This window comes from Giraffa tippelskirchi, chromosome 8 (assembly GCF_054371585.1).
Source record: "Giraffa tippelskirchi isolate mGirTip1 chromosome 8, T2T-mGirTip1v1.2.pri, whole genome shotgun sequence".
NCBI classification, from domain to species: Eukaryota; Metazoa; Chordata; class Mammalia; order Artiodactyla; family Giraffidae; genus Giraffa; species Giraffa tippelskirchi.
Genome location: NC_137282.1, coordinates 93,873,640 through 93,899,543, shown reverse-complemented (window position 1 = coordinate 93,899,543; position 25,904 = coordinate 93,873,640). Strand labels below are relative to the sequence as shown.

General features: G+C 40.2%; 1 protein-coding gene and 1 long non-coding RNA gene across 12 annotated transcripts in view; one reads left to right on the top strand and one right to left on the bottom strand.

Annotated features, from left to right (window-relative positions):
- ARL15 (ARF like GTPase 15) overlaps positions 1 to 25,904 on the top strand; it is a 632,366-nt gene that overhangs the window by 207,001 nt on the left and 399,461 nt on the right. The window lies entirely within an intron of this gene.
- Positions 10,666 to 17,885, bottom strand: LOC145516541 (uncharacterized). Its single transcript, XR_014061464.1, has 2 exons — positions 16,458 to 17,885; positions 10,666 to 13,111 (listed from the first exon to the last, which is right to left on the bottom strand). It is a non-coding gene; the product is annotated as an uncharacterized LOC145516541 (long non-coding RNA).

Here is a 25,904-nt window from a genome sequence, read left to right as displayed (position 1 = left end):
AGTTTACCACTGTATATTCATTGTTCCATGCTGAGTCTGGTACATGGAAGTCATTCAGTAAATATTTGTTAGTTGACTTAATGAACAGTGTAAATCAGATGACTATTTTTAATTCAACAGACATGACTTCAAGTGAAGATTATATGCTTATTCCTATGTGAGCTCACCAAAATATCTAGAAGAGTCAGAATATAAGTACAGAGTGGTACAGAGCAGTCATAAAGAATTGAAAATGTTCAAAACACAAGTATTGTTATACATATCCCAGCACTAAAAGTATATATAGGTTGCTCTAGGATCACAAAGGATGGTGAAAGCAATTTTGTTAAAATGAATAAAGAAGCCCTCACAATGAGATGATGTTTGGGTTTAGACTTGAAATGTACATTGGATTTTTCTAGGTATGCCGTAGTTGGAGTGTTGGAAAAACAGCCAGAGGAAGAATCCATGGTGGATTTCAAAGTCTCCAAGAGCTTGACAGTTACACTGGGGGGTAAATGTGGGTGGTTGATGACTGATTATTAGGAATAAGGGATAAGGGGTTAAGAATGACTTTTCAGATTCTTAGTTTGGTTGACTGCCAGTCCCCAGACATGGAATCAAAGAGGCTGGTTTGGAAAAGAATGCATGGTAAGAATGAGTTTGTTTGGGGACAAGTTGAGTTAAAAATACCTGGGAAACATATAGAAGGGAATATATGATAGACTGTAAGAAATAAGGGTACCAATGTTTAGGAGAAAATTAGATGAGAGCATTTGAATTTATGGTTTTTATGCTATTAGAGGTAGCTGAGACAGTGTGAGTAAAGATGTTCCAAAAGAGGATGTGAAAAGTGAGAAGAAAGAGTTCTGGGGAATATGAGCAGCGATAATTCTGAATTGGAGATCTGTGCACTGTGAGGGCAGAGACCATGTCTTTTTCATTTTCTTGTCTGGATACTATTGCATAGCACAGCATATGACAAGTATGAAGTCTTCATAACAGTTTTTTTAAATCTTGCCTTGAAAGAAGTATTTTGGGAATGTAGTAGATGCTGTTTACTATAGCAATAATGACTTGCAAGTAAGACCTAAGTTAAGTTGTTAAGTTTTTCATCCTTTAGTTTATTAGTCCACATATTGAAATTTTCTGTGCATGGCTGCAAATTAATTTTTCACTTCACGTTAGTTATCTGTTACTTAGAGACTTTAAAAAAAAATACCACACTTTTTCCTCAGTAAGTTAACCATAGAATTACCATATAACCCAGCAATTCCACTCCTAGGAATATACTCAAAAGAATTGAAAACAGGTGTTTAAACAAAAATTTGTACATCAGCATTCAGGGCAGCTCCATTCACAGTAGCCAAAAGTTCAGTTCAGTTCAGTTGCTCAGTCGTGTCCGACTCTTTGGCGACCCCATGAATTGCAGCACGCCAGGCCTCTCTGTCCATCACCAACTCCCGGAGTTGACCCAAACCCATGTCCATCGAGTCAGTGATGCCATCCAACCATCTCATCCTCTGTCGTCCCCTTCTCCTCCTGCCCCCAATCCTTCCCAGCATTAGGGTCTTTTCCAATGAGTCAACTCTTCACATGAGGTGGCCAAAGTATTGGAGTTTCAGCTTCAACATCAGTCCTTCCAATGAACACCCAGGACTGATCTCCTTTAGGATGAATTGATTGGATCTTCTTGCAGTCCAAGGGACTCTGAAGAGTCTTCTCCAACAGCACAGTTCAAAAGCATCAATTCTGTGGCGCTCAGCTTTCTTCACTGTCCAACTCTCACATCCATACATGGCCACTGGAAAAACCATAGCCTTGACTAGACGGACTTTGGTTGGCAAAGTAATGTCTCTGCTTTTAAATATGCTATCTAGGTTGGCCATAACCTTCCTTCCAAGGAGTAAGCATCTTTTAATTTCATGGCTGCAATCACCATCAGCAGTGATTTTGGAGCCCCCCAAAATAAAGTCTGACACTGTTTCCCCATCTATTTCCCATGAAGTGATGGGACCAGATGCCATGATCTTAGTTTTCTGAACGTTAAGCTTTAAGCCAACTTTTTCACTCTCCTCTTTCACTTTCATCAAGAGGCTCTTTAGTTCTTCTTCACTTTCTGCCATAAGGATGGTGTCATCTGCATATCTGAGGTTATTGATGTTTCTCCTGGCAATCTTGATTCCAGCATGGGTTTCTTCCAGCCCAGCATTTCTCATGATGTACTCTGCATATAAGTTAAATAAGCAGGGTGACAATATACAGCCTTAACGTACTCCTTTTCCTATTTGGAACCAGTCTGTTGTTCCATGTCCAGTTCTAACTGTTGCTTCCTGACCTGCATACAGGTTTCTCTCAAGAGACAGGTCAGATGGTCTGGTATTCCCATCTCTTTCAGAATTTTCCACAGTTTTTTGTGATCCACACAGTCAAAGGCTTTGGCATAGTCAATAAAGCAGAAATAGATGTTTTTCTGGAACTCTCTTGCTTTTTCGATGATCCAGCGGATATTGGCAATTTGATCTCTGGTTCCTCTGCCTTTTCTAAAACCTACTTGAACATCTGGAAGTTCACGGTTCATGTATTACTGAAGCCTGGCTTGGAGAATTTTGAGCATTACTTTACTAGCATGTGCGATGAGTGCAATTGTGCGGTAGTGTGAGCATTCTTTGGCATTGCCTTTCTTTGAGATTGGGAAGAAAACTGACTTTTTCCAGTCCTGTGGCCACTGCTGAGTTTTCCAAATTTGCTGGCATATCGAGTGCAGCACTTTCACAGCATCATGTTTCAGGATTTGAAATAGCTCAACTGGAATTCCATCACCTCCAGTAGCTTTGTTCGTAGTGATGCTTTCTAAGGCACACTTGACTTCACATTCCAGGATGTCTGGTTCTAGGTGAGTGATCACACCATTGTGATTATCTTGCTCGTGAAGATCTTTTTTGTACAGTTCTTCTGTGTATTCTTGCCACCTCTTCTTAATATCTTCTGCTTCTGTTAGGTCCCTACCATTCCTGTCCTTTATCGAGCCCATCTTTGCATGAAATATTCCCTTGGTATCTCTAATTTTCTTGAAGAGATTTCTAGTCTTTCCCATTCTGTTGTTTTCCTCTATTTCTTTGCATTGATTGCTGAAGAAGGCTTTCTTATCTCTCCTTGCTATTCTTTGGAACCCTGCATTCAGATGGGAATATCTTTCCCTTTCTCTTTTGCTTTTCACTTCTCTTCTCTTCCCAGCTATCTGTAAGTCCTCCTCAGACAGCCATTTTGCTTTTTTGCATTTCTTTTCCATGGGGATGGTCTTGATCCCTATCCCCTGTACAATGTCATGAACCTCTGTTCATAGTTCATCAGGCATTCTGTCTATCAGATCTAGTCCCTTAAATCTATTTGTCACTTCTACTGTATACTCATAAGGGATTTGATCTAGGTCATACCTGAATGGTTTAGTGCTTTTCCCCACTTTCTTAAATTTAAGTCTGAATTCGGCAATAAGGTGTTCATCTGCTCCCAGTCTTGTTTTTGCTGACTGTATAGAGCTTCTCCATCTTTGGCTGCAAAGAATATAATCAATCTAATTTCGGTGTTGACCATCTAGTGATGTCCACGTGTAGAGTCTTCTCTTGTGTTGTTGAAAGAGGGTGTTTGCTATGACCAGTGCGTTCTCTTGGGAAAACTCTATTAGCCTTTGCCCTGCTTCTTTCTGTACTCCAAGGCCAAATTTGCCTGTTACACCAGGTGTTTCCTGACTTCCTACTTTTGCATTCCAGTCCCCTGTAATGAAATGGACATCTTTTTTGGGTGTTAGTTCTAAAAGGTCTTGTAGGTCTTCATAGAACTGTTCAACTTCAGCTTCTTCAGCGTTACTGGTCGGGGCATAGACTTGGATTACTGTGATATTGAATGGTTTGCCTTGGAAACAAACAGAGATCATTGTGTCATTTTTGAGATTGCATCCAAGTACTGCATTTCGGACTCTTTTGTTGACCATGATGGCTACTCCATTTTTTCTAAGGGATTCTTGCCCACAGTAGTAGATATAATGGTCATTTGAGTTAAATTCACCCATTCCAGTCCATCTTAGTTTGCTGGTTCCTAGAATGTCGACATTCACTCTTGCCATCTCCTGTTTGACCACTTCCAATTTGCCTTGATTCATGGACCTAACATTCCAGGTTCCTATGCAATATTGCTCTTCACAGCATCAGACTTTGCTTCTATCACCAGTCACATCCACAGCTGGGTATAGTTTTTGCTTTGGCTCCATCCCATCATTCTTTCTGGAGTTATTTCTCCACTGATCTCCAGTAGCATATTGGGCACCTACTGACCTGGGGAGTTCATCTTTCAGTGTCCTATCTTTTTGCCTTTTCATACTGTCCATGGGGTTCTCAAGGCAAGAATACTGAAGTGGTTTGCCATGCCCTTCTCCAGTGGACCAAAGTTAGGAACAACCAAAATAACAGCAGATGAATGGATAAACAGAATATGGTATATCCATATAATGGGATATGAGTCATAAAAGGATCCTCCTCTAAGCTAGAATTTTGTTTACAGATTTCAGTTCCTGGGATGTGATTAGACTGAGGGTCTCAGTTCCTGGCCACCTGTTGGCCAGAGGATGTCCTCAGTTCCTTGCATGAGCCTCTCTGACATGACAGTTTACTTCACTGAAAAGAGTCCAAACCAAGAAAGCAGGAGACCTCATCTGCTATTAAGACAAAAGTTGTAATATTTTGTATGCTAATCATGGAGGTGACATCACATCACGTTTACCACATCTGTAGGTTAGAAGTGAAGCACTAGACCAACCCACACTCCAGGAGCTGTGATTACACAAACGAGACAATACCAGAAGGTAGGGATCACTAGGGGTCATCTTGGAGGATACCTACCACATATGTTAAGGGGTTACCATTAATGTTTCTGTAAGGCTTTAGCTATTGATGTAGGGACAACTGTATGCTGTTCCTAACAGAGCTCTCCTTATGTAAATCTAAAAATCATTTATTGAGTACCTATGACTTCATTATGGCAAGTATAAAAAAGAGAAAATGTGGCCCCTGGATTTATGGAAATGTAAAATACGGGTCATTTCTCTTAATGCTTCCCATTGTTGTACAGACATAGTTGCTTAAACATCCATTATTTATAAGGATATATGCCCTTAGATTGATTTGTGTACTAAAACTGAGTTTTTGTGTGTGTGTGTGTGTATGTGCATGTATTTGATGAAATGAACTGATTCTTGATGTTTTTAGCAAGACTATCATTTTTCTAATTAAGGAAGAGAATAATCTTAAAGGATACAAACCAAAGAATCAAGGTTAGATGGACAGTGCATTTTTGTTGTTTTTGAAAAATGGCTTTGCCATTTTTTTTTTTCTTTAAGGATCCTGATCCTATCAGTCAGATCAGTGTACTTTTATATGTATCTACCCTTTTCATTGTTTTCACTTACCTGGAATAAGAAGAGCGTGAAAGGAGTGATATGTCCTCATTAGGCAACTGTAAAATTAAGTCCCAACCTAAATCAAGGCTTTAAGAAAATTCAGCATTGTGGGACCATGCTGGATACCTAATAAATGTTTCTTTTCATGTAGTCTGTTTTCTGGCAAATATAGTCTTTAACTATCCCAATCTAGATAGAATATAATAGGCTTGTGTGTGTGTGTGTGCACGCGTGCTTGCTCAGTCGTGTCTGACTCTTTGAGACTCCATGGGCTGTAGCCCACCAGGCTCCTCTGTCTATGGGATTTTTCCAGGCAAGAATACTGGAACAGGCTGCCATTTCCTACTCTAGGGGATTTTCCCGACCTAGGGATCTAACTAGCATTCCTTTCATCTCCTGCATTAACTGGTGGATTCTTTACCTGGGAAGCCCTCATAGTAGGCTTAGGATTATTTAAATTGCACTCTCTCTCTCTTTCTTTTTGAGTGTATTCTTTATGGGAAACTATTTAGAGATGAAATGCTCAGCTTCAGGCTATGTTTCAGGCTCTTTGTCTTCTCTTTGACTAGTGCACTAATTCCTAATCTTTTTATTATGCTGTGACACTGTATTTTGTGTAACCCTCTGTTCCCATACACATTTACATTTTAAAATTAATTAAAATTAATTTCATTTTGAGTGTGCCACTTGCCTCTCGACATAATTGGAGATATGTCATAGCATCAAAGATAGAAGGTTGGCAATTATTGATTTATTAATATAGTTGCATGTGAAGAAATCTGTTTAGTAATATATATGATGTGGTGGGCTATTCTTGTTTTAATATATAGTAATTGTGTATTAATAAAAAAAGAAGTCTGATTACCTTAAGATAACATTTTATTGATTCATTCATTCCTCCAGCTTTGGATACAGAGACCATTCATTTGAAATTGTTTGGAGTAGAATGATCCTATCACTGCTTTCCCGTTTACACTGGCAGTTCCAAGCACAGAAGACATGCCTATTTCAGAGAAGAGACAAAAAGGGACTGCTCTACTTTAGAAAGAAGCTCAGAGAGATGAGTATTTCAGACAAGAATTTTGAAAGGAAGGGAGGGAGTGAGGAAGGGTGTTTTAAACTATATTGAAATATGAGACTACTTATATCCATGGGCAAATTACCTACATATTCATTCTCATTCACTTATTAATTGACTTAGTCAACAGATACTGAGTACTTGCCCTGTGCTAGAGTCTGCACTGACCTTTGGAGACACAGTGGTGAACCTGCCAAGCAAGGAGGAGCTTGGGAGTTTTTAGCAAAGTTGATGTATCAAGCTATGGACATAGTACCTAGTGAAATTGGTATCTGTATGTAAAAACTATGGAAAAACTGTGAGAAAGAAGGTTATATAAATAGTTGAATGCCTGAGGGGAAAAGAGTCCATTTTGTGCTGAGATTTGTTTGCTTTTGTTCCTGTTCATAATCTAGCTACATTTTATTTAAAAGGAGTCCTTGTCAAAATCAAAAGTAGCACTTCCTACAAATAGCAGCCCTCCCTTAACTTATACATACTTCTTGAGCTCTCACTAGTGCAGCCACGTGAGCCACTGGAAAGTACAGTGATTTGTGATCATCTGTGCCTTTATAGCAAAAGGGAGGGACATGTATAGGGTAGTAATAGCTCTGTGTGTGTGTGTGTGTATATGTGTGCATGTGTGTGTATTCCATATGTCAGGCTTGCATACATCAAGTCTCACAGAAGAGCTCAGTTTGTATTAGTGATCAATTTGGTTTTTTTCACATAAAATATGTGAGAGTGTCACCTTAATGTTAAATTGATTAATCGCACTGTTGTGCTGAAAATCTAACTGAAGGAATGTGCACTTTCATCTCAACAGGAGAAACCTCTATTTTGGCCTTGAAAAGAACAAATCTGGACATCCATGGGGTAGAAAGAAATTGAGGAGTAGAAAGTACTAGGGGCTGCAGGAAGGGTAGGATATAGAATTTAAAAGTTACTGGAAAAGAGGAAAGTATGCATTCCCAGTAAAAACTTGGCTTATTTTTATAAAATTGGATGTATTGGAAACATATCGACACAGAAATCTGTTATCCTCCTCTGCCTATTTCTTCCAGCACCTGGTAGGCTTTTACTATCAGATCTTAGAACTAAGGTTTGTTTAGTATTCCAATAAGTTACAGGCTTAAATGGTGGCCAGATAATAATAAGAAAATAATAGTTAACACTTAATGAACATTGGGAATATTCCAAGCACTATACTAAATGAGTCAGCTCATTTAATCTCTAGAATCCTTTCACTGAAAGGGAAAGGACTTAGAATAATTAAAATGATTATCCAAGGTCACTAAGGTGACATGTGGCAGAATTGGGTTTCAAACCCAGTAGCTACAGAGTCCATATTGTTAGTTATTCTACTGTTGTACTCTCTATCAGAGCTGGCCTGCTTGTCAGAATTGAACCCAATGCCAGTGCATTGCTGTGTTTTCAAGGAAAATTGTGTACCAAAGTCTGAAAATATTGGAACCTTCTGAAAGTTTTGGAATATGTCTGATCCCTAAGCTAACAGCTGTCCATATTTATTTATGATTTGTAAAACACATTGATTTGTTAATTACATAATTCAAATTATAATGTACCGATCTTCCTTAATTTACCAAAGGGTTATATCCTAATGAGCTCATCGTAAATTGAAAATTCTATTGTCAAAAATGCGTTTTATACACCTAACCTACCAAACAGCACAGCTTAGCCTTACCTACCTTAAATGTACTCAGAACACTTACATTAGCCTGCAGATGGGCAGAATCATCTCAACACAAGCTTATTTTATAATAAAGTATTGAGCATCTCATGTAACTTTTTGGTACTATACTGAAAGTGAAAAGCAGAATGCTCATCTGGGTACAGAATAGTTGTGAGTGTATCAGTTGTTTGCTCTCCTGATCTTACATCTGACTGGGAGTCCAGGTTCATTACCGCTGCCCAGTATCATGAAAGGAGTCTCATATGGCATGTTACCAGCTCAGGGACAGATCAGAATTTAAAATTAAAGTATAGTTTCTACTGAGTGTGTATCACTGTTGCAATATTGTGAAGCTGAAAAAGTGTAAGTCTAACCATAGTAAGTCAAGGATCATCTTTTGCGCATTGTTAAGTTAAACATTGGCATCATTCTCCTGAAGGCTAGACTGTGCCTTTGTTCACTATTTTATGGATCTTGGCTGTCGTTCTGTAATCAATAAGGTCTCAACTAATAGAACCAAAGGAATAGTCCACAAAGGAGAACTTTAACTTTAGGATTTGTGGTAAGCATTACCATCAAGAATGACAGAGTGTGTCAAAAAAGTGTAAATGTGGGTGGGATCAAATAAGCATTGCAGACTAGGTAGAATTCTCTGAAGGTTTTGTTACATGAGTCGGTTATATAGTAATAACTTGTTTTGGGCCAAATTAATCATAGAGAAGTTGTCATTAGAGAAACTGATAATCTATCTTTGAGAGCCAAGGCTTATATAATCTGTGACTCTTAATTATTTATTATTATCTAATGGCTCATCCTCTGTGGTTTTAAACTTTTTCTGTGGGCTGTGAATTTGTGTTAATCTGGAGCTCCACTTTGCCTCTGTCAATTTTGTCACGTAGTTGGTAAGTTAAAGTCTGCAATAAAAAGAAATAGTGGTAAGGGTGAAACAGCAAGTCGTGCTAGAATGCAATAGCATTTCCACAGTATTACAGGATCATATTTCACCCTGAGTATGTAACAAACATCTTCCACTGCAGCCAGAACATTCCTATTTTGACTTTCCCCAATTGGTTGCTTTGGTCAATGGCAATTTCAACAAAATTGTTGCCATACTAGCTTTTCTAGTCCAGCCACCAGATTTCCAAAATACTATTTACAAATGTGCTTTACTTTTTGTGTTATGCCAATAGCCCAGGAATTTGCTGCTTTCTATTTGGAGCCTTGCAAATCGTGTTCACCCTGGGGGTTTTGGGTCTTCTAGGGAGTCAGCCCTTGGCTTGTACAGGAACACAGAAGGGAACATTTTCCCAAGAACTATTCTCACAGTGTTTTCTCTTCATACTTTCAATTTCTCATGATTGCTGGTTCTGTTGGCTGTCAGAACAGAGTAAGGAATCTCAAATAGGTTAGGATCAAAACGGATCACAGTGAGCATAGAGTAATGCTCTTATGGCTTTATTTCAGTGCCTTAGCACATGCTGCATCATGGCTTCACATTTCCAGATATTAAAACAGAACTCTGAGAAAGACTGAGCAATAAACAAAGTGAAGTTTGGTTGTATATATATTTTTTTAAAAAGCTTTTAACATCAGATGTTGGGTGAGAACTTCCCTGCAGAAGTGGGTATGTGCCAGAAACATAAAAATTTCATGCTAATAACTGTAAACCAACAAAACCAAAGAGATAGATTATTTGTAGATCATGGCATGATTTTTTTAGGTAGATTCTACATTCTGCATTTGAGAATTCTGAATAAATATTTTATAAAAGACTACTCAATTCACTGAAAAAATACTGATTGGGTGTCCATTGTATGTAAGTCTTCATGTTGGATGAAGTCAAAGTATGGAGTTAATGAGTCACATAAATGCACAAAACTTCCATATGGCTCTTTCAGTCTAACCAGGAAGATGATATATGCCTTCAGGATAACAGTGTTGCAGGGTGGAAGTGTTATGAACACAAACAAGAGGCATAGCTAAAATTTTCGGAGAAGTTATTTCCAGCTGGAAGATCATGGGAAGCTTGGTGGAATAGGTGATTATATCTGGCTCTTGAATGGTGTTTAGCAATTTGAATGAATGAGAGCTGAAGGGAGAACTGATGTGTCAGAAACTGCAGGCAGAAGGGTAAGACAATCAGGGTGAAGCTACGAAGCCTGGATCTGGTTCAGGAGAGCAAAAGTAGCGTTTGTGGGGTTTACAGGCAAGTAATAGAGAAATGACATAGGAGTGGCCAGTTGAAGCCAGATCATAGAGAACTGTAGATGCTAAATCAAGTAGTTTGGGAATTTAAAGTTATAGACATTTAATATTTTTGAGCACAGTGGTGATATAATCTGAGCTAGTTTTCGGGACAAGTATTAGTAATTTCATTGGATTACCACCAGGACAGAAGTGAGGAGACCAGTTAGAATACTATTCTGATGATCTAGACAGAAACTGATGAGAGTGTGAACCACAGTGAGAACATAGGAGCAGGGCAGCTATCAGACAGCAAACGTAGCCCTCAAGTACAGTTTTTGGGAATTGATATTGAAGGTAATCACGTAAAATTGTGTTTAGAGTAACACAGACATCCAGGATGTTTGTTGAGGATAAGAAGAAAAGAGGGCAATTGGTGTATCAGCTTGTATAGTGTTTACAATTTATTTTTTTTTGCACAATATAGTCTGAGAACCACCTAAGAATCTTTCTAAGCACAAAGCATGTGACCACTGGGTTGAAATTGCAACATAATGAGACCAGTGAGATTAGTATGATCCCTATATGGACCTCTTAATTTTGAGATTTTGCTCCCAGCTCCAATTGCCCTATTTTTGGACAGGAGGTCAGGGGAGAGTAAGGATTATTCAGTGTAACATCTTTATTTCTATTTGAAATCAACTCTGTATTAATGCCAAATTATAGTAGATCTTACAGATCTCTTTTGCATATTAAAAATATGTAAGTGTTTGAGGGTCCACTGCAGGGATGGGGACAGCAGTGCCCTACCACTGGGACAGGGACACAAGCCACAGTAGTGCAGGGAGGCCCATGTTGGCTACATCCTTTAGGAGGTCTTCAAAAGTGCTACCATAGAGCCTGGAGACTCCAGGACTGGGTTGCCTCAGGCCAAACAAGTAACAGGAAGGCAGCACAACCCCACCCATCAGCAGACTATTGGATTAAAGATTTACTGAGCAGCCTTGTCAAACTCAATGAAACTATGAGCCATGCCCAAGACAGGTCGTGGTGGAAAGTTCTGACAAAATGTGGTCCAATGGAGAAGGGAATGGCAAACCACTTCAGTGTGCTTGCCTTGAGAACCCCATGAACAGTATGAAAAGGCAAAAAGAGAAGACACTGAAAGATGAACTCCTCAGGTCAGCAGGTGGCCAATATGCTACTGGAGATCATAGAGAAATAACTCCAGAAAGAATGAAGAGACGGAGCCAAAGCAAAAACAACACCCAGTTGTGGATGTGACTGGTGATGGAAGCAAGGTCCGATGCTGTAAAGAGCAATATTGCATAGGAACCTGGAATGATAGGTCCATGAATCAAGCCTTCCCATCAAATTGGAAGTGGTCAAACAGGAGATGGCAAGAGTGAACGTTGACATTTTAGGAATCAGGAAACTAAAATGGACTGTAGTGGGTGAATTTAACTCAGATGACCATTATATCTACTATGTGGGCAAAATCCCGTAGGAGAAATGGAGCAGCCATCATAGTCAACAAAAGAGTCCGAAATGCAGTAGTTGGATGCAATCTCAAAAACGACAGAATGATCTCTGTTTGTTTCCAAGGTAAACCATTCAATGTCATGGTACTCCAAGTCTATGCCCCGACCAGTAAAGCTGAAGAAGCTGGAGTTGAACAGTTCTATGAAGACCTACAAGACCTTTTAGAACTAACACCCAAAAAAGATGTCCTTTTCATTATAGGGGACTGGAATGCAAAAGTAGGAATTTAAGAAACACTTGGTGTAACAGGCAAATTTGGCCTTGGAGTACAGAATCAACCAGGGCAAAGGCTAATAGCGTTTTGCCAAGAGAACGCACTGGTCATAGCAAACACCCTCTTTCAACAACACAAGAGAAGACTCTACACATGGACATCACCAGATGGTTGACACTGAAATTAGATTGATTTTTTCTTTGCAGCCAAAGATGGAGAAGCTCTATACAGTCAGCAAAAACAAGACCGGGATCTGACTGTGGCTGAGAACATGAATTCCTTATTACCAAATTCAGGCTTAAATTGAAGAAAGTCGGGAAAACCACTAGACCATTCAGGTATGACCTTAATCAAATCCCTAATGATTATACAGTGAAAGTGAGAAGTAGATTTAAGGGACTAGATCTGATAGAGTGCCTGACGAACTTTGGATGGACGTTTGTGACATTGTACAGGAGAGAGGGATCAAGACCATCCCCAAGAAAAAGAAATGCAGAAGAACAAAATGACTGTCTGAGGAGGCCTTACAAATAGCTGTGAAAGAAGAGAAGCGAAAAGCAAAGGAGAAAAAAAAAGCTATACCCATTTGAATACAGAGTTCCAGAGAACAGCAATGAGAAATAAGAAAGCCTTCCTCAGTGATCAATGCAAAGAAATAGAGGAAAACAATAGAATGGGAAAGACTAGAGATCTTGTCAAGAAAATTTAGAGATACCAAGGGAACATTTCATGCAAAGATGGGCTCAATAAAGGACAGAAATGGTATGGACCTAACAGAAGCAGAAGATATTAAGAAAAGGTGGCAAGAATACACAGAAGAACTGTACAAAAAAGATCACGACCCAGATGATCATAATGGTGTGATCACTCACGTAGAGCCAGACATCCTGGAATGCGAAGTCAAGTGGACCTTGGAAAGCATCACTACGAACAAAGCTAGTGTAGGTGATGGAATTCCAGTTGAGCCATTTCAAATACTAAAAGATGATGCTGTGGAAGTGCTGCACTCAATGTGTCAGCAAATTTGGAAAATTCAGCAGTGGCTACCGGACTGGAAAAGGTCAGTTTTCATTCCAATCCCGAAGAAAGGCAGTGCCAAAGAATGTTCAAACTACCAAACAATTGCAGTCATCTCACACGCTAGCAAAGTAATGCTCAAAATTCTCCAAGCCAAGTTTCAACAGTACGTGAACTGTGAATTTCCAGATGTTCAAGCTGGATTTAGAAAAGGCAGGGAACCAGATACCAAAATTGCCAACATCCATTGTATCATCGAAAAATCAGGAGAGTTCCAGAAAAGCATCTACTTCTGCTTTACTGACTATGCCAAAGCCTTTGTATGGATTACAACAGACTGTAGAAAATTCTTAAAGAAATGGGAATACCAGACCACCTGACCTGCCTCCTGAGAAATCTGTATGGAGGTCAAGAAGCAACAGTTAGAACCAGACGTGGAAAAACAGACTCGTTCCAAATTGGGAAAGGAGTGCGTCAAGGCTGTATATTACCACCCTGCTTATTTAACTAATATGCAGAGTACATCATGACAAATGCTGGCCTGGATAAAGCACAAGCTGGAATCACGATTGGCGGAAGAAATATCAGTAACCTCATATATGCAAATAACACTACCCTTATGGCAGAAAGTGAAGAACTAAAGAGCCTCTTGATGAAAATGAAAGAGGAGAGAGAAAAAGTTGGCTTCAAACTTAACATTCAGAAAAGTAAGATCATGGCATCTGGTCCATCATTTCATGGCAAATAGATGGGGAAACAGTGGCCAACTTTGTTTTTCTGGGCTCCAAAATCACTGCAGATGGTGACTGCAGCCATGAAATTAAAAGACGCTTACTCCTTGGAAGGAAAGTTATGACCAACCTAGACAGCTTATTAAAAAGTAGAGACATAACTTTGCCAACAAAAGTTCGTCTAGTCAAGGCTATGGTTTTTCCAGTAGTCATGTATGGATGTGAGAGTTGGACTATAAAGAAAGCTGAGCACAGAAGAATTGATGCTTTTGAACTGTGGTGTTGGAGAAGACTCTTGAGAGTCCCTTGGACTGCTAGGAGATCCAACCAGTCCATCCTAAAGATGATCAGTCCTGGGTGTTTATTGGAAAGACTGATGTTGAAGCTGAAACTCCAATATTTTGGCTACCTGATGTGAAGAGCTGACTCATCTGAAAAGACCCTGATGCTAGGAAAGATTGAGGGCGGGAGGAGAAGGGGACGACAGAGGATGAGATTGTTGGATGGCATCACCGACTCAATGGACATGAGTTTGGGTAGGCTCCGGGAGTTGGTGATGGACAGGGAGGCCTTGCGTGCTGCAGTCCATGGGGTCGCAAAGAGTCGGACACAACTGAGCTTGAAGTGAACTGAGCATGGCCTTGCCCATGAGATCAAGACCCAGTGTTCCCTACAGCCAGGCCCTCTCATCAGGAAGCTTGCACAAGCCTCTTAACCTCATCCATCAGAAGGCAGAAAGAAGCAAGAACTACAATCCCACAGATTCCAGAATGAAAACCACAATCATAGAAAGCTAGCCAAAATGATCACATGACTCATAGCCTTGGGTAACTCAATGACGCTCTGAGCCATGCTGTTCAGGAGGCACCCAAGATGGATGGGACCTGGTGGAGAGTTCTGACAAAACATGGTCCATTGAAGAAGGGAATGGCAAACCACTTCAGTATTCTTGCCTTGAGAACCCCATAAACAGTATGAAAAGGTTAAAAGATGTGACACTGTAAGATGAGCCCCCCAGATCAGTAGGTGTCCAATATGCTACTGGGGAAGAGCTGAAATATTGCTCCAGAAAGAATGAAGAAACTGGGCCAAAGCGAAAATGATGCTGAGTGGCAGATATGGTGGTGGTGAAAGTAGTCTGATGCTGTAAAGAACAATATTGCATAGGAAATGGAATGTCAGGTCCATGAATCAAAGCAAGTTGGACATGGTCAAGTAAGTAGGAAGAGTGAGCATTGACATTTTAAGAGTTCAGTTCAGTCGCTCAGTTGTGTCTGACTCTTTGCGACCCCATGAATCGCAGCACACCAGACCTCCCTATCCATCACCAAAACCATGTCCATCAAGTCGGTGATGCCATCCAACCATCTCATCCTCTGTCGTCCCCTTCTCCTTCTGCCCCCAATCCTACCCAGCATTAGTGTCTTTTCCAATGAGTCAACTCTTCACATGAGGTGGCCAAAGTATTGGAATTTCAGCTTCAACATCAGTCCTTCCAATGAACACCCAGGACTGATCTTCTTTCGGATGGACTGGTTAGATCTTCTTGCAGTGCAAGGGACTCTGAAGAGTCTTCTCCAACACCACAGTTCAAAAGCATCAATTCTTCCGTGCTCAGCTTTCTTCACCGTCCAACTCTCACATCCATACATGACTACTGGAAAAACCATAGCTTTGACTAGACAGACCTTTGTTGGCAAAGTAATGTCTCTGCTTTTTCATATGCTGTCTAGGTTGGTCATAACTTTCCTTCCAAGGAGTAAGAGTCTTGTAATTTCATGGCTGCAATTACCATCTGCGGTGATTTTGGAGCCCCCCAAAATAAAGTCTGACACTGTTTCCACTGTTTCCCCATCTATTCCCCTTGAAGTGATGGGACTGGATGCCATGATCTTAGTTTCCTGAATGTTGAGCTTTAAGCCAACTTTTTCACTCTCCTCTTTCACTTTCATCAAGAGGCTCTTTAGTTCTCCTTTGCTTTCAGCCATAAGGGTGGTGTCATCTGCATATCTGAGGTTATTCATATTTCTCCCGGCAATTTTGATTCCAGCTTGTGTTTCTTCCAGCCCAGCATTTCTCATGATGTACCCTGCATATAAGTTAAATAAGCAGGGTGACAATATACAGCCTTGACGTACTCCTTTTCCTATTTGGAACCAGTCTGTTGTTCCACGTCCAGTTCTAACTGTTGCTTCCTGACCTGCATACAGGTTTCTCAAGAGACAGATCAGATGGTTTCGTATTCCCATCTGTTTAAGAATTTTCCACAGTTTATTGTGATCCACACAGTCAAAGGCTTTGGCATAGTCAATAAAGCAGAAATAGATGTTTTTCTGGAACTCTCTTGCTTCTTCGATGAACCAGCGGATGTTGGCAGTTTGATCTCTGGTTCTCTGCCTTTTCTAAAACCAGCTTGAACATCTTGAAGTTCATGGTTCAAGTATTGCCAAAGCCTGGCTTGGAGAATTTTGACCATTACTTTACTAGCGTGTGAGATGAGTGCAATTGTGCAGTAGTTCGAGCATTCTTTGGCATTGCTTTTCTTTGGCATTAGAATGAAAACTGACCTTTTCCAGTCCTATGGCCACTGCTGAGTTTTCCAAATTTGCTGGCATATTGAGTACAGCACTTTCAGTTGAACTAAAATGGACTGAATGGGGAAATTTAATTCAAATGACCATTATATCTACTAATGTGGGCAAGAATCCCTTAGAAGTAATGTTGTAGCTCTCATAGTCAACAAAAGAGTCTGAAACGCAGTACTTGGGTACAGTCTCAAAAATGACATAGTGCTCTCTGTTTGTTTCCAAAGCAAACCATTCAGCATCACAATAATCCAAGTCTGTGCCCTAAACACTAATGCCAAAGAAGCTGAAGTTGAATGGTTCTATGAAAACCTACAAGACCTTCTACAGCTAACACCAAAAAGTGATGTCCTTTCATTGTAGGGGATTGGAATGCAAAAGTAGGAAGTCAAGAGATACCTGGAGAATCAGGCAAGATTGGCCTTGGAGTACAAAATGAAGCAGGGCAGAGATTAACCGAGTTTTTCCAAGAGAACACACTGGTCATAGCAAACACCCTCTTACAGTAGCACAAGAGATGACTTTATACATGGACATCACCAGATGCTCAATACTGAAACTAGATTGATTATATTCTTTGCAGCCAAAGTTGGAGAAACTCTGTACAGTTAGCAAAACAAGACCTGGAGCTGACTATGGCTCAGATCATCAGCTCCTTATTGCAAAATTTAGACTTAAATTGAAGAAAGTGGGGAAAACCACTAGACCATTCATATATCAAATCCCATATGATTATACAGTGGAGATGACAAGTGGATTCATGGATTAGATCTGGTAGAGTGCATGAAGAACTATAGATGGAGAGTCGTAACATTGTCCTGGAGGCAGTAACCAAAACCATCCCACAGAAAAAGAAATACAAGAAGGCAAAGTGGTTGTCTGAGAAGGCCTTACGAATAGCTGAGAAGATAAGAGAAGTGAAAGACAAATGAGAATGGGAAAAATACAACAATGGAATGCAGAGTTCCAGAGAATTGCAGGGAGAGATAAGAAAATCTTCTTAAGTGAACAATGCGAAGAAATAGAGGAGAACAATAGAATGGGAAAGAGTAGAAAACTCTTCAAGAAAATTGGAGATACCAAGTGAACATTTCATGCAAAGATGGGCATGGCACAGGACCTAACAGAAGCAGAAGATATTAAGAAAAGGTGGCAAGAATACACAGAAGAACTATACAAAAAAGGTCTTAATGACTCAGATAACCACGATGGTGTGGTCACTCACCTAGAGTCATACATCCTGGAGTGTGAAGTCAAGTGGGCCTTAGGAAGCATTACTATCAACAAAGCTAGTGGAATAATTCTAGCTGAGCTATTTCAAATTCTAAAAGATGATGCTATTAGGGTGCTGCATTCAAAATGCCAGCAAATTTAGAAAACTCAGCAATGGCCACAGGACGGGGAAAGGTCAGTTTTCATTCAAATCCCAAAGCAAGAACAATGCCAAAGAATGTTCAAATTATAGTACAACTGCACTCATTTCACATGCAAAGTAATGCTCCAAATCCTTCACGCTAGACTTCAACAGTTCAAGAACTGAGAACTTCCAGATAATACAAGCTGGATTTAGAAAAGGTAGAGAAACCAGAGATCAATTGCCAACATCAGTTAGATCACAGAAAAAGCAAGGGAATTCCAGGTCTTATTTCTGCTTCATTGACTACACTAAGGCATTGGACTGTGTGGATCACAACAAACTGTGGAAAATTCTTAAAGAGATGGAACTACCAGACCACCTTAGCTGCCTCCTGAGAAACCTGTATGCAGGTCCAAAAGCAACAGTTAGAACTGGTCACGGAACAATAGACTGGTTCATAATTGGGAAAGGAGTACGTCAAGGCTGTCACCCTGCTTATTTAACTTCTCTGTGCAGTACATCATGAGAAATGTCAGGCTGGATGAATCACAAACCAGAACCAAGATTGCCGAGACAAATATCAACAACCTCAGATTTACAGATGATACCACTCTTAACAGCAGAAAGCAAAGAGGAACCAAAGAGTTGCTTGATGAGGGTTAAAGAGGATGGGGAAACAGTGGAAACAGTGTCAGACTTTATGTTTTTGGGCTCCAAAATCACTGCTGATGGTGATTGCAGCCATGAAATTAAAAGATGCTTACTCCTTGGAAGGAAGGTTATGGCCAACCTAGATAGCATATTTAAAAGCAGAGACATTACTTCGCCAACAAAAGTCCGTCTAGTCAAGGCTATGTTTTTTCCAGTGGTCATGTATGGATGTGAGAGTTGGATGGTGAAGAAAGCTGAGTGCCACAGAATTGATGCTTTTGAACTGTGGTGTTGGAGAAGACTCTTGAGAGTCCCTTGGACTGCAAGGAGATCCAGTCAATCCATCCTAAAGGAGATCAATCCTGGGTGTTCATTGGAAGGACTGATGTTGAAGCTGAAACTCCAATACTTTGGCCACCTCATGCGAAGGGTTGACTCATTGGAAAAGACCCTAATGCTGGGTAGGATTGGGGGCAGGAGGAGAAGGGGACGACAGAGGATGAGATGGTTGGATGGCATCACCGCCTCGATGGACATGGGTTTGGGTAGACTCCAGGAGTTGGTGATGGACAGAGAGGCCTGGTGTGCTGCAGTTCACGGGGTCACAAAGAGTCAGACACGACTGAGCGACTGAACTGAACTGAACTGAAAGAGGAGAATGAAAAATCTGGCTTAAAACTCAACATTCAAAAAACAAAGATCTTGTCATCCAGTCCTGTCACTTCATGACAAATGGATGGCGGAGAAGTGAAAACAGTGACAGATTTTATTTTCTTGGACTCCAAAATAATTATGGACTGTATCAGCAGACATGAAATTAAATACACTTGCTCCTTGGAAGACAAACTATGAAACACCTAGACAGCATATTAAAAAGCAGAGACATCATTTTGCTGATGAAGGTACATCTAGTCAAAGCTATGATTTTTCCAGTAGTCATGTATGGATGTGAGAGTTGGACCATAAAGAAGGCTGAGCACTGAAGAATTGATGCTTTTGAAATGTGGTGATGGAGAAGACTCTTGAGTGTCCCTTGGACTGCAAAGAGATCAAGCCAGTCAATCCTAAAGGAAATTAACCCTAAATATTCATTGGAAGAACTGATGCTGAAGCTGAAGCTCCAGTACTTTGACCACCTGATGTAAAGAGTCAACTTATTGAAAAAAACCCTAAATCTGGAAAAGATTGAGGGTAGGAGGAGAAGGGGGTGACAGAGAATGAGATGGTTGGACGGTATCATCAACTTGAGGGACATGGATTTGATTGAATCAACACCGGAAGGCAGTGAATGACAGCAAAGCCTGGTGTGCCACAATCAGTAGGATTGCAAAGAATTGGACACGACTTAGCAACTGAACAACAATAACAACAGTCTATAATTCTTGAAACCTCTATGGGATCTTAGACCCTTTGTTTTCTTAAATTATTGAGACCTCAGAGAGTTTTTGTTACATATAATAGCTTATGTGCATGTGTTGATACTTATATATTTCAATATATACTATGTAAAAATTAAAGCTGGTAAATTAATAAAAGTTGTTAAATTCCTTTTAAAGTAACAGTAAACCCTTTACAGGTCATCAATATTAAGAAATGTTTTAATGTCAATAAACAATTTTCAAAACCAACAAAAATATTTGGAAAATTGGCAAATCTCCTTAATGTCTGACTTAGTAAAAGAGAACTAGATTCCTGTAGCAGCTTCTACATTTAATCTGTTGTTATTTGTTGGAGTGGAAAAAACTCTAGCCTCACATAGATAAGTCCATAAAGGGAGATATATCTTGATAGCCTGTTTGGATGACTGTTGATGGTCTTCTTTAGTACAACACAGGAATTTTTTAACAAATGATCTTCACGACCCAGATAATCACAATGGTGTGATCACTCACCTAGAGCCAGACATCCTGGAATGCTGAGCGAGAGAACTGACTGACTGACTGGCTACATTTTCACATTTCATTCTTTAACTAAAACAAAAAAAGTTTCAATTTGTATTTATTTAATCGTCATCTGCAGCGTGGTATCTGAAAAATCCACATCAGTGAATGTTTTGTATTCAGTTATGTTACATCCATTGATCAGGCTTGTGCTTTGAGTGTGTTTTTTATCTATGCTTGGTTTTGTACATTGCACGTTTTTCATTTGGGAAATATTGATTAATAAGTTAGGTAGATCTTTCAGATATTGACACATTTTATTATAAATATCTGTCAATATCATCATCAATCTTATCATTGGGTGGGTGTCAAGATCTCTGACACAAACATTTTTCCAAAATTCTTGTTTTGGCTTGAGAACAAACTTTACCACTCACAACAAATACAGTCAGTTGTTTTTCTTCAAGTTTCAAGTTTACATAATCATTTTTGAGGAAATGCCTATCAGATACTCAAGGCTGAATATAATCATAATTTGTCAGTTGAAACTTCAAGTAAAAATGTGATTCCAGGAAATTATGAACAACTAGTTTAGCTCACAGTACAGTTGCACCAGTGCTTATCCTCCAAACAACCATGTGCTTTGGTGTGTAGCAAAAATGCTTTTTGTCTGCTTCTCATTTCATTTTTTTTAAACCTGGCGTTTTTAAGAGCTAATTTGATAAAACTAAGACTTTTTCTGTTCAGTTCAGTTGCTCACTCGTGTCCAACTCTTTGCGACCCTGTGAATCGCAGCACGCCAGGCCTCCCTGTCCATCACCAGCTCCCGGAGTTTACCCAAACTCATGTCCATGGAGTCAGTGATGCCATCCAACCATCTCATCCTCTGTCGTCCCTTTCTCCTCCCACCTTCAATCTTTCCCAGCATCAGGGTCTTTTCCAATGAGTCAGTTCTTCACATCAGGTGGCCAAAGTATTGGAGTTTCAGCTTCAGCATCAGTCCTTCCAGTCAACACCCAGGGCTGATCTCCTTTAGGATGGACTGGTTGGATCTCCTTGTACTGCTTTATTTAGTTCATTCTTAAGTGAAACTCATGCTGCCCCACCCCCACCCCAGCCACAATTACATGGTGGTCAAGGATACAGTGACTACTAGTTTACAGCCAGTACCTCTGATCATGATAGGTCCTGCAGATTTATTCACCTTTGTTTTGCACCATTAGTGAAAATGTCAATGTGGTGAAAATAGCAAATAACATCTTATAATTATGAAAAGAATGTTGTTTCCTGAGCCTCTAGAAAATATCTTGAGGAATGGCTACTTCGGCTAGAAAATATATGAACATTGAATAAATCAAGTCTTGGTTGTTTATTTACACATAATAATGATTTTGGGGAGGGGGGGCTTCTGCTCCTGAGGCAGTAGCTAGTCAAATGGCCTAAACTGACATTTATATGCTATTTTGGGAGGTAGCTGAGGGAAGCTTTGTTGGTGTCCCCTATCACCCCATTTCCATGAGCACCAGACTGACTTTTCAACAGCTTAAACCTCCTGGAATTCTTTGTCTGCGAATGTTCTCTGGCTGCTGGAGCCTGCTCTGCCTGAGTGCCCTGGGCAAAGCCAAATAAATTAAAATGATATAGAAAATTCAGTTATTCAGTTGCACTGGCTACATTTCAAGGGCTCAGTAGCCACATGTAGCTAGCCTAACGTTAACCTAACCCTAACCTCTTAATTTAATATGAGGGAACTGAGCTTTTTTGTGGGGGAGGGGGCGCTACGAATAACAAAATTGTCTTCTAAAATTGGCTTGAATAATTAGCATTTAGTGTACTCACAGAATGAGTCCTCATAATTTAGGGGATAAGTTCTGCTGCTCAGCACTGTTCTCAAAGATCCAAGCTCTTTCTGTCTTCCCATTCTGACATCCTCAACATAGTGGTATGTCTCCTTCAAAGCTGTTAGAAGGCTAGCAGTATTTAAAGCATCACCCAACCACCTAATGAAATCTAAACACTGCAAGAAAGAGGCAGCTCTCTTTTGGCATCATTCTTGTTATTGAGGAGCAAAATCTTTCCAGAAGCTCCTAGAAGACTTTTGTTGAGTCCCATTTCACCAGAACTGACTCATATGCCCATGTGGCAAGAGAGAGAGGCTGGGAGTACCAGTCCCTGGTATTTTTAACCTCTGCTGCGATTCATGGGTTCACAAAGAGTCGGACACGACTGAGCGACTGAACTGAACTGAACTGATAATGAGAGAATGGCTCTGCTGGAATGTGAGTCCTATGAAAACTGAAAGTCTGCTCTGATTTTGTTTCCTTCTGTGTCCCCAGCACCTAAGTTAGTATCTGATGCTGAGTAGATATCTCTTGTTTTTGTTGTTTCGTTGTTAAGCTGTGTTTCTCTGCAGCATGCCAGGCTTCCCTGTCCTTTACTATCTCCCAGAGCTTGCTCAAACTCATGTCCTTTGAGTCAGTGATGCCATCTAACCATCTCATCCTCTGTCATCTCCTTCTTCTCCTGCCCGCAGTCTTTGCCAGCATCAGGGTCTTTTCCAGTGAGTCGGTTCTTCGCATCAGGTGGCCAAAGTATTGGAGTTTCAGCTTTAGCATCAGTCCTTCCCATGGATATTTAGGGTTGATATCTTTTAGAGAAATTAATTGAACAAGTCCGTGATGTGCCTTAGAAATGTACCTACCGTGGAGGACTTTATGCTCCTGTCTTCTCTCTCTTGTTGTGATGCCTTGAACCAGGCTATTCTGATTGGTTGCTCTCAAAAATAACTTAGATCCCCAAGGCTTTCTTAGAACGCTGTTAGGTGGTATCAGACTTGGGTAATGAGAATATTCGGCAACATCTTCCACCCAATCCCTCTACTATTTAGACCACTCCTTCGGTTTTTAATTTAAAAGAAGAAAATATAGATCAGGTTTGAGTTTAGTATTTATCCTTTTTATATAACAATTGTAATTTCAGGGACTCAGAGCAAGCAGTTTCCACTCATTAAAATAAGAGTGGGCTCTGACTGCTGTTGGATACTATGTCCTGTGTGTGTTACCCTTTGTAGATTTGGTTGTGAGTTAGGAATGCTGAGATGTGGGCATCAAACAGATGTTCTGAATTTCCCTAGTTAGGCTCACATCTCAAAGCACCTGGCAGCGGAGTGGATGACACATCCATTTCTTATTTGAATCTGGTAACTGAACTGAGGCCGCTCGGCTCGGCTAACCAGCTGTATCCCACCCATCACGCTGTGCTGGTTCCCCTGGCCCTGATCTGTATTGAAGCTGCCGCTGACTGAAGCTATTGTGTGGAAGGCTGAAATGAAACTTAGAATTCTAAGCTCAGAGCTTGTGATGAAAGTCAGAAATGCTAAGGTTGAGCAGATGTGGCTTAAAGATTAAAGAAAAAGGCCTTTCAGTTTTAATAATAATGTATTCATATATTATGTCATACACAGGGCATTTTTTAAAGTTATGGTATTTGTCTTTGGATTTGTTTCATCTACCAAGACAGCCCTAGGGTTGTCATTTCACCTCACTAGGTGACTTATGTGCTCCTAAATGTGACAGATGAAAATACTTTCTTGTTGAAAGAGATGACTTCACAAGTTGGTGCTCTAGTATGTCCCATGTATTTCTACTGGGCAAGTTCCATTAAAACATGCATCTGGTTTTCTTTTTCTTATACTTGACTCCCTGAAGTGAAAGTGAAAGTTGCCCAGTTGTGTCTGACTCTTTGTGGCCCCATGGACTATACAGTCCATGGAATTCTCCAGGTCAGAATACTGGAGTGGGTAGCCATTCCCTTCTCCAGGGGATTGTCCCAGCCCAGGGATCGAACTCGGGTCTTCCACATTTCACACAGATTCTTTCCCAGCTGAGCCACCAGGGAAGCCCAAGAATACTGGAGTGGGTAGCCTGTCTCTTCTTCAGCAGATCTTCCTGACCCAGGAATCGAACCAGGAATCGAACCCAGGAACCTGACCCAGGAATCCACATTGCAGGCGGATTCTTTACCAGCTGAGCTACCAGGGAAGCCCTTGACTCCCTGGATACCCTCCAGTTATATGGCCATATTTTCTTCCTCTCATACAGTTGCAGGCCTCATTTGTAATCAGGATTACTTTACAAGCTTTGAGGGTTTGAGCTAAGAGGAATAATGGCTTTCTAAATACTTCTTACAGGTTGTAGCTCAGTGACTTGTATAGAATAGGCACTTAATAATACTATTCGTTCAATTAATTGGTTGGGAAATGTTCTTGGACAGGTTCCCACTCTGAGCATTAATATGTATAAGCACTGAGGTACCTTTTATTCTAACAGGTTCCCTTCACCCTCCCCACCCTGCCTTAGCTTATGTGGTAGTAGAGCTTTTTATTTGGCTTTGTCACTTTTGTAGTCAATGATCCTTCTATTTCAATCACACTGGACCTAAATATATTCCTAGTTGGACACATTATATAATTGTTTTGTGTCTTGATTTCTTATTGATAAAATGAGAGTGATAAAAGCACCTACTTCATAAGACTATCATGGCTAATGAATTAATACATGTAAACACTTAGTACAACAGACATTTATTTCAGAACTGTAGTTGGTCATCCTCAGCTGTTGGTTGGCTATAGGTACAAAAGTTTGGTGAAATCAATGAAAGCATTCTGTGAGCACTAATGAGCTCTATGGAACTTATGATAAAGCATGTTGCATATATTCTTATTATATTAAAATTGTGTGCTATGCATCATTTTTGTTGGTAAAATTTATAAAAAGCTTGTGTATGGATACATGTGCACACAGCATTTTTGTTGTTTTAGACATTTACCACCAGGTAATACTGTCTCTACTTTTGTTCTTCAAGCTTGTGGATGTTTCTCTCTCATATGGATAATGTCTGGATGTAGCCTGTAGCAGATGCTGTTGATATCCTACCCAGATTTCCTTTATTGGGCCAGTGCCTCCATCTCCCAGCTGCTGCGGGTATTGGCTGCTAATGACTCACACCTGTACCCTTCTCCAGAGGCCTGCCCTTGGCTGACAGTAATTGCCTCAACCAAATATATTGGGGAGATTATGAGATCATGCCCCACCACTCTCTCTGTTCCCTAGGGATGGTTCATAGCCAATGACTATTCAGGGGTAAAACAGCCCAGCCCCCTTGCCTTTTGGACTAGGTGACTTCCGCAGTTCAGTCCACACTCTAGAACGCCTCATTGGATCAGGCTGAGGCTAGATTTCTGAAACCATATCTTCGCATGGTCCCTTTCGCCATTCTAACTTTCTGCTTTCACTCCAGTTTCTCCTGACAGAACTCTGCCTATACTCAAGTGTGTAAGAGATACATCTCAGGCTCTGCATATAGGGAACTTGACCTACGATATTGCTAATTTCAGTGCCACTATTGTTTTCTTGGTTCTACCATCACTTATGAAACTAATTCCCTATATTAAATAATCTCTAGCATAAATTTCCTCTCTTTGTTTTGTTTTCTTTGTTGGACCATGTCTGATAGGCATCAACCCTGCTTGTATCCTCTATCTTTGCATATTTAAGGTTCAGT